This window comes from Hydra vulgaris, chromosome 13, assembly GCF_038396675.1.
Source record: "Hydra vulgaris chromosome 13, alternate assembly HydraT2T_AEP".
NCBI classification, from domain to species: Eukaryota; Metazoa; Cnidaria; class Hydrozoa; order Anthoathecata; family Hydridae; genus Hydra; species Hydra vulgaris.
The window spans coordinates 5,262,501-5,272,007 of record NC_088932.1 but is presented as its reverse complement, the minus strand read 5'-3'; the positions used below and the strand labels follow the sequence as shown (position 1 = coordinate 5,272,007).

The 9,507-nt window shown below is 27.0% G+C and overlaps 1 long non-coding RNA gene across 3 annotated transcripts; it reads right to left on the bottom strand.

The window, feature by feature from the left end:
- Positions 1-536: 536 nt before the first annotated feature.
- LOC136089369 (uncharacterized) lies at positions 537-3,972 on the bottom strand. Of its 3 annotated transcripts, XR_010642989.1 has the most exons (7): positions 3,822-3,972; positions 2,823-3,095; positions 2,558-2,677; positions 2,062-2,160; positions 1,250-1,408; positions 917-979; positions 537-831 (listed from the first exon to the last, which is right to left on the bottom strand). It is a non-coding gene; the product is annotated as an uncharacterized LOC136089369 (long non-coding RNA). The 3 variants fall into 3 exon arrangements; XR_010642988.1 differs by lacking the exon at positions 3,822-3,972 and having other exon boundaries at positions 2,823-3,397; XR_010642990.1 differs by lacking the exons at positions 2,558-2,677; positions 3,822-3,972 and having other exon boundaries at positions 2,823-3,395.
- Positions 3,973-9,507: the final 5,535 nt, after the last annotated feature.

The following is a 9,507-nucleotide window of genomic DNA, read 5'->3' as shown; positions in this document are numbered from 1 at the left end:
AATAGGAATTTGTTTTTTGCACTGTAACTGGAATTTTAAAACTTCAAGTACTTAAGCACTATTTTCTTTTTACTTTTAGGAGAGTTGGAAAAAAAACTAAGTATAAATTATGTGATTAGAGTACAGTTAAATAAAGCATTTATATCTGTACACTCAGTAGTCCAAGTCACCCAGTAGGCACAGCGACGTGACAAAAACGTGAATTTCACGTTATTTTGGCACGTGACAATTAGGTGACTTTTTGGTCCCCATGAAATGACCAATTCACGTGATTTATGGACGTGTTTTTCACGTTACTTTTGGCACGTGATATTTAGGTGACTTTTTGGTCCCCATGAAATGACCAATTCACGTGATTTATGGACGTGTTTTTCACGTTACTTTTGGGACGTGATATTTAGGTGACTTTTTGGTCCCCATAAACTGTCCAAAAGACGTGCTTTTTACGTTAATTTTGGCACGTAATATTTAAGCAATAATTATGCTTTATAATTACAATTATAAGTGTTTGGATTCGTGTAAAGAAAAAAAACTCATCGTCGAGGAAATATTTAATACGTATTAAAATACATGGTTTTATTAGTCAGTATATTAGTTCTTGACATAAAAATTTTTAATTTGTAACAAAAGCTGCACTTTTGTTAAAATATCCTCCTTATATCCAATAAGTAATAAGTACGAAGTCGTAGATCTGCAACTTACGAAGAGCACGCTTCAAACTTATATATCTATTCTTCCATAAAAGCACGCTTCAAACACAATCTAACAAATCAGTCGATATTTTCTTCTATAAGAGCACGCATCAAACTTTATCTAATGAATCAGATTTAGCTGAAAAGAAACGAATAAAATCTTAAATAATAGTATGATTATTTAATAATTATCTTAAATCACAAGCTTTTAAAACAAATCTTACTTTGAGAGTTGCTAACTACTTTTGGCAACAAGATTTTCTAGTGTGTTATTTGTTTTCTTTTATCTAAATCATTTAATTTTAAGAAAACAATACTACATACAGTGTAAAAAAATACTCTGATTGCTAAAAAAGTAAATAAGTATTTAATAAAAAAAGATGTAACAAAAAAGTCGACAGATGATTAAAAAAAAAGAAGTACATAATAAAAAATACAAGTTTAAAAAAATATTTTTTATCTATATATATCTATATCTAATATCTATCTATGGATTTATCTATATCTATATAAAGTTAATAACTGATGGGCGTGATTAGAAAAAGACCTATACTCACCTTATGTGATAACATCTGTGTACTATGTGATAACATGATAATATGTTTTCTTTGTTTTTCATCTTCTTATATTTGCAACTGTTTCTGCATTAACTTGTTCATACATTAACTCACTAGATGCAAAGGTGACAGCCCACAAAGTTGCTTTAAATGAGTAATCTACAAAGTTTTGAACAGCATTAAATGTCATTTTAGAATGCACACAAAAATTAAAACAATTTATAAAAATGTAATAGTTATCACATAACCACAAAGCATTATAGTGGGGATTTTATATCACGATTTTCCTTATCCATGGTCAGATTTTCACCTTGAGGCTCCTTTTGCTGTGGAAACATTCACCACGGCTAAGGAGCCTCATCTACCCCTAATTATATATAATATATTAAGTATAAAACTAAAAATATGTATAATAAAGTATTGTCAAATTAGGTCACCAATAAATACAGAGTGCTGAAAATTCAACTCAGAATCAAGTTGCATTCTCCAACAAGATATGAATTAAATCAAATTCTTACTACAAAGTGCGATCACAAAAGAAGACAAAAAAAAGGGAAAAGTGAATTTTCTCAAACTTTAAAAGTTAAAAGGTTATTAAGTCTTACTACAGAATGATATTCCTAGGCAATAACATAACAATACCATTGGGTCTTCCTAGTCAATAATATTTTATGCAGAACTTATCATTTGTCATGTAGCTTAATAAATTTAATATTAAATAAGTTATAATAACTTATTTATTATCAAATTAATTACATTGACAAATTTGACAGTCTAAAATAATATACAATATGGTAGAAAAAAAAGTATACCTTGTAGTAGGGTTTAATCTTTTGCGTGTTGCAATATGAGAATTATCTGCCATAACGTTACACAATTTTGAACTAAGCTTTATAATATATTTATTAAACCTAAATTGATAAAACTTAGTTATAAGATAATATGTTTGGATAAAATATTATATATGTGACATTTTATTTTTGTCAAAAATGCATTGCGACGTTATAAGATATCTTACGCCCTACTTTTTAAATTATTATAAAATTACAATGCAAAATAATTACATTATTATAAAAGTAAAATAAAAAGTAATTACAATAATGAATATATAAACTACGTATTTCATGTAATCATTATATCTAAAATATCCAGAAAATATCCTGAAAAAATTCAGAATATTTTCCCCCTCATTTTCCCCTTAATTTTGCATTCATCCAAGTTGTTTCTCAATTTTTTAAAAACTTTTCTTAATTTTTGTATGAATGATGACTAAAACAACAAAAAAACAAATAGATGAATAATATATACCTGTTATATGTTGTAATATAAGTTGTATGCATGGAAAACTTTTCGGATATTTGGAAAAATATAAATTTCAGAAAAATATCTGGTATTCCGGGAATATCCCGAATAAGATAATCCCTGAAACTAAATTTTAAAAAAATAGTAAATAAAATAAAGAATATCTTTCCAAGTTTCTAATCACAGGTTTTTATTATGAATAAAAAAAGTTCCAAAATACACAATATTTTGGCAACGTAACATTCACGTTTTAATCAAGTAAAATTGTCACCTGGACAAGGTCACCTAAAATATACATGATTGAAACATGAAGAAGGAAACGGGGTAAGAGCAGGCATCAAACTTTATCTAATGAATAAGTTGATATTTTCTCCAATAATAGCTCACAACACCAAATATAGCTCAAAAGAAACAAATAAAAACTTTAATAATAATATGAATATTAAATAATCATCTTAAATCACAAATTTTTAACACAAATCTTACATGGTGAGTCACCAACTGTTTTGGCAACAAGATTTTCTGGTGTTGCTATTTCTTTGATCTAAATCATTAAACAATTTTTAAAAAAGCAATGCTATACTTGAGAGAAACTTGCTTTACATATTGGAAGGTCGTCAACATTGAAAGATAAGTAAAATGCAGTTTCAAATACAATAGCATCATAATTATCTTTTTGTGGGGAAAACATCGAACAAATCCGCGTGAATAACCTGTTTTATATTGTACATAATAACAATAGTAATAAAAGTCATATAATATATATATAATAATAATTTCATATAACTCGAATATATATATATTAATCATATAATATTCAAATAATATAAAAAAAGGAAATAAATAAGTATTAACCCTTTATAACAAGTAAAGCACGAGATCAAGATGTCATATATTATAAAAAGATAAAGTATTTAATAATAATATACACATATATCAATAATAAATAACATAACACATTTATTTATTGATATTATCTTGGATAAACTCTTTAACCTTGTTGATAAAAACCAAATAAAGAAAAAAAATCTATTTTAGGTTTTTATCTAAACGACTCTTGAGTAATAATGTATGCAGAAGTACTAGAGACATTATTATTGCTCAAGAATCAAGAATAAGTTCTGCTAGAACTTATAATTTGTCCATGTAGCTTACTTAATTTAATATTAAATTCGTTATAACATAACTTATTTCGTACTAAATTAAGTAAGCAAAATGGACAAATTCGCCAGTCTAAAATATTATATCATAAAGTAGAAAAAAAGCATACCTTGTATTTGAATTTAATCTTATTTGTGTGGCAAATAGGGACGGCAAATAGGGTACTAATTTATTTAACTTAATTTGATATAATTTAGATATTAGATATTACAACTTAAAATATATTGTTGTTTTTAGTTCTGTTATAAATGCATTGCGTTAAAAGATATTATATAGACCACTTTTTTTTTTTTTAATTATGATAATACTACAATAAAAATTAATTGTATTATCATAGAAGTAAATAATTATAACTAATATAATGAATATAAAAACTATACTATAAAAAAATAATTAATATAATAAAAAATATTATTTCACATTTCTAATGCCAGTTTTTTTTGAGAATAAAAAAAGTTCCGAAAGACGAGATATTTTGGCACGTAACTTTCACGTGACTTTCACGTAAAATAGTAACCTGGACGAAGTCACCTAAAATACACGTGATTGAAACGTGAATAAAACGTTGCGTGCCTACTGGGCAGTTGTCACATTTTAGAAATTGTCCAGGAGAGAGTAAATAGTAAAATAATTAGTCTTTAGTGGCTTTTTTATTCTTGATGGTTAAATTTATGTTTTATTTAATTTGTCTTATTTAATTTGTCTTGAGGCACATGAAATATAATTTTGACAAAAATAAAAAGTTAAATAAAAAAAGTGAAAAATCATTTCTGAACTACAGAGGTTTTTCCTTTGAACATTGTGGGAATACCAGACTCTTTATATTGGACTAAACTTTGTTTCACACTGTTGCAGGACAACAGTCTTTATACCTATGTAGATACTGAAAAAACTAAAAAGGTCTCATACATAACTAATTTTCACAAAAAACTGGATAACCGAACCGTTGTCTTATGAGGTACAGATATTAAAAATTAAAGTTTTTTTTAGTTTTGGTTTAGTTTATAGTTAATTTTAGTTTAGTTTTTATTAGTTTTAGCTTCAATTATCTTTTATCTTTTTTTAGACAAGTTCACGGAAGAAATGAGGAGAATAGGTAAAAAAAATTATAGTTAAATATTTATTTATATATAAATATAATGCTATCAACTATTTTGAGGTATATTTTTTGTCTTTAGTGTCTGGTAGAAGCATAACTGGTTGGGCTGCGTTTTAAATTTTATATATTTTATACAGAGAAATATGTGCAATAGGTGAAAGAATTATTCAATATAAATATGACATTTTTAAACTGTTTGCATTTTACTCATATTTTAATTAGAATTAAATTTTTTACAAGTTTAACTTTTTTAATTTACTTTTTTAAGTTTATTTTTAGCATCTTCTTCATCCTGTGAAAAAGGTGAGGTTATGCTTTATATTTTGATTTAAAAAAATTGTAAATATTTTTAAATTTTATTATATCCTTCTATTTGTAATTTTAGAGTCATTAACATTTGAGGAATACCAAAGATCTCGCTCCCAACACCCAGAACCTCTCTCGGAGAGGTCTTTCGATTAGTGGCAAAGTAATGGCAGTATGGATGAGCCATCCTTTAAATGGAGGGCTATTCATACCGGGGTGTTGGGAGACACTGAAGAAAAAACAGCAACCAAAAGGTTGTAAATGTCATCTCTCAGTGAAGATATTTATAACTTTTTTGTTGACGTTTTTTTTCTGTGACTTTTTTGATTTCTTTTAATTTTGTAATTTTTTTTAATTTGTAATTTTTTAAAATATACTATCGTTTGTATTTGGTTTGTTTTTGTCTTTTTTAATTGAAATTTTATTTGTTTTTCACCAATTAAACTTATATATAGTTAAATTGATTCACTACCCAATCATCATAATATGATGCTACATTATATTTGTTAAAAATAATAAATTGGTAGTTTAATTTATTGAAAATACTGCTTTTAAAATTTACTATAAGCCAAGACTATTTAGCTATATAAATGCAATTTATTTATATCTATTTGCTTTTTTTATCTTTAATGGTTTTAGTTTGGCTCCTTGAAGCATTTTTTTTTCTTTTTAATTAAAATACCTAAAATCTATTGTAATGTTTTTTAAATATAACTAAAGTTTACTAAAAGCCAACGTGAAATAACGTCATAAAACAACACCGACAAGCTGCATCATGACAGCAGTTTAAGTATGACAACAAGCTACCGTAAAGCAGGTATATTGAATTCCAATTGTTTTTTTTTTGTTTTGTTTTTCTTTTTCTTTTATGTCTACTTATCTGTTACAATTTTTATTTAGGTTTGTCATACGACGCCTAATGCAATATAAAAGATCAAAGTTTACATATTTTTTACAATTTGTTATACACATGTTTGATTGTAAATTAACTTTTTTTTGTTTGAAACGTATTTGTACTCAATTGCTTAGTTATATATAATAAATTTATTTAGCTGTGTGCATTTATCGTTTTAAAGACAATATCCTTTTTTTAAAGAAACGTGTATCAAGGGGATACCAAAAAATTAATAAGTCGTAAATAATTTACGTTCACTCCATATTAATCTTACTAATTAAAATTCATGTTTTAAAAAATATAACAAGAATTTAGCTTTAATCTTTCGTCAACGTATTGTCTTGAACTTAGTAATGTATAGGAAAATGGTTCTGCCATACACTGATATGACCTATGTCAATTGTAAATTACTAAAATAACGTCAAATAATTGGTAAATTCATTTATTTTAATTTTACAGATAGGTTAGTTTTTTAATTTGAAGTCGTTTTTCTTACAGGGTATTAGTTAAAGTTTCGCAACTTTAAATTGTGGAAAACAGCCACTATAAATTAAGTAACAGACCGACCGTAACCCGTATTTCGGGTTTCTTTCTGCTAGCAGATATAAAATATGGTCGGTATGTAATGCCACCAAGTGTTCACAAAATTTTGATACATGGTTGCTCTATTTCAAAGCAATTTGATTCGCCGATTGCTCAATACTCTGAGGAAGCTAAGGTAAGCCTAAACAAGCAAATCCGAAATGCAACGTTGCACCACACAGCAAAAGTATCAAGAATTGACACTATGAAAGATCAGATGCACTACCTTTTGATTAGATCAGATCCAAAAATCTCTTGCATTTCATTTGTAAAACACAGGAGTTATCAAGGAAGAAGTTTGCCCCAGTAGTAATGAACTTGTTAGTAATTTAAATTGAGAAAAGATTTTAATATTCCAATTTGTTTATTTTTGTATTATGAAACGTTTTTATTTTTTGTGTGTGTGTTAAAAACACTCATAACGCGTTTTGTAACGCATTCACGCGCGTTTAACGCGTACGCGAACGTTTGTGTTATGATAAAATAATGTTATATTTTGGGTCAAGGAAGCTAGAGTAATATATCAAGATAATGAGTTTGTCTTGAAGATTCTAAAGTTGAAAAATTTATTCTTTGTACGCGTACAGTCACCTTTAATGCGTGTATACGCGCGTAAGCGCGCATTGTACGCGTCACAGAAAAATATTTATTAACAAATTTAAAATCTTTGACACAAATGTTTTTATTTTGATATATAATATTATTAATTTACGATTTATGTAAAATCTTATTTATACCGTTTTTTGATCGTTCTGAGTCACAGTGCGATATTTCGTCGTGAAGGAAAAATTCGCGATATATTTTGTTTTGTGGAAAACGGCCTTAAGCCGTTTAATAAACATAAAGTTTATTTGTCCAAGTAAAAAAAAATTCTATTTTTCAAGGAGTTTCGCAATCTTTTTAGTTTTAATTAAAAAAAACTGTAAAATTGGTTTTCTTTTGATGTTGTTTTGCTAACTTTTTAAAAAATTTAACGTAACAAAAATTTAACATTAAAAAATTTTAGTTGCAATAGGCCTTCATTGCTATTTTGCTTAACTTTTGTTTAACAATTTATGGAAACGTAAGCTATGATTTGCACGTTATTTAATATTTTGATATATAGCTTTATTTGCGGGTTTACATAAGCTTAACAACAAAAAATGACAAATTAAATCCGCGGATTAGTATTACCCATAAAATAATTAAGTTGCTGATCCTCAGGCTTAGATTGGCAAAGTTAGAAGTCAGAGTATCAAATCTGCGCGTCCTTCTTATATAGTAGTCCTTGAAAGAAACTTAATACCAATTCAGTATATAATTCAATAATTCAGAAGAATAAAAGTATATAAAAGTGCAATGAAACAATGTTATTAGAATTTATTCTCAGTAGATTCTTGTTACTTTGAACAATTGCCAACTGATGTAATTTAAAAAAATAAGAAGGACTAAAGATTCGGTGACAAACTCCGAAAAAAGGATAAAAGAAAAATAAATCTTTCAAAATTATATATTTGAACAAAAAGCTTACATCTTGTAGATTTTCCAGTCAAAAAAAAATGCAAATAATATGTATAATCACTAAATTTTAGACTCTTTATTAGTTCTGATATTAATACAGAACTCAGCATTGTTGATTTTAATACTGGAAATAGCCATGATTTTATTGTTGATGTTCTAAATCATATACTCCTTTATTATATGAACATGAAAAGTATAGTTTTATCGCTTTAATGACTCTCGATTTTCTACTTTTATGACCTTTTTGGACCAGCAAAATATCAACCTTCATATTTCAGCTCAAAGAGTGCTATACCATTGCACCACGGGGTTGAAACAAAGTCTCATTAGTTAACTGTAAAAAGCATCTATCAAATTTTACAGTGTGACATTAGTGATATGGTTATTTCTCAGAAGTGTGAAGTTTAATATTTTTCAATATTCTTTTCGTGTCTGTAAAAAAATTTATAATTAAAGAAATTGCTAATACAGAAAAAAACAACTATTTGTATTGCATTATTTTTATATGTGTGAAAGGTTTACAAAATAAGAGATCATGCAATCAAAAAAAAAGCTCAAGTTTATTTTAAACAATTCAATGAACATATGTATTTAGGTTAATAATAGTTTTCACTGTTTTTAGATTTCGCAATTATATTTTATTTAATGACCTTTTTCTGATTGATACCTTCTTGGCAAAATTTTATTACTTTAAGTTACTTTTTTAATTCCATTGAATAACTTGTAATTAGAATCAAATCACCTCGAATCCGTCTTGCGACTAATGTAGTAATTTTTTCTCATAACATTTTTTAGTGGCCATAATATTTTTGTTGCACGATGCTGAATCTTTTCAAAGAAATTAATTTCATTTTTTTACACAGATACAGCAAATTAAGTTAACGGTTTTACAAATTTTTTGTATATAACTTTAAGTAATTCACTATTTAAACATGCTTGATCATACTTTCTTTTGGCCAGTTCTTTACATAAATTGGCTAGTTTCTTCTTTATCTTTTTAAAATCATCCTCTTCAGCTTAAGCAATGAATCCACTTCTCTTTCTAGTCTTTAGTCCAGCAACTTCACGATTCAAAGCTGCAATCTCAGAATTGAGTCGATCTTAAGCCACTGTTCTTGCATTTTTTTGATTTTTCGTGGTCAACAAACTCAAAGTTAATGCATTTTGTTGATCAACAATAACAGATTGCTCATTGGTGGGCTCAACAAACTGTGAGAAGTTCTTGACAAATTCAAGTGGAGTATACGTGGGGCAGTTTCGGAGTATTGGCCCAAAATGATAACTGCTTGCTCTTGAACTTCATTGCCTTTTCATTAAATAAATTAATTAAATACATTACTCTTGATTTAAGATCCTTATGCACCAGTTTCTCTTCTTTTAATAAATTCCATATACTATGGTCATCTTTTTGGA